This window comes from Hyalella azteca, unplaced genomic scaffold (genome assembly GCF_000764305.2).
Source record: "Hyalella azteca isolate HAZT.00-mixed unplaced genomic scaffold, Hazt_2.0.2 contig5025, whole genome shotgun sequence".
Lineage (NCBI taxonomy): Eukaryota > Metazoa > Arthropoda > Malacostraca > Amphipoda > Hyalellidae > Hyalella > Hyalella azteca.
Window position 1 is genome coordinate 212,466 of NW_025935231.1, and position 472 is coordinate 212,937.

Sequence of the window (472 nt, forward strand, 5' to 3'; positions counted from 1 at the left end):
TCTGACGCTCAGACCTTCACGACATGCGGTTGTGAGCTGACGTCTCGTCAAGCGTGCTGTTGAGTGAGATCTTCCCACGCGGTCACTCAGTGCAAGATTCAGTTCCTCAGCTCGTATGTTAGTTTTTTCCCATATAGTACTGTCCTGTATAGCAACACAATGACGTAAAATTCAAATTTGTCTTGGATTTACGGGCAATGATATGGTAATGTTCGTTATATTAAATGACATGACGTTCCTGAATTATGTTGGCATTTTGCATTAATTAAAGATTAGTCATATTATAATTAATTAATAAAAATAATCATTCCTCTGTAGCCTCTCACACAGTGCGAAGTCTTCTCATGCTGAATACGAATTTCAATGCGATTAAGTATATTTACCGATTGGTCGATTGGTTCTTTTAGTTGTAAGATAGTTACCCTTTATTTAGGGTGTTCGGATTAAATAACAATATTACTCTGATCTTTTT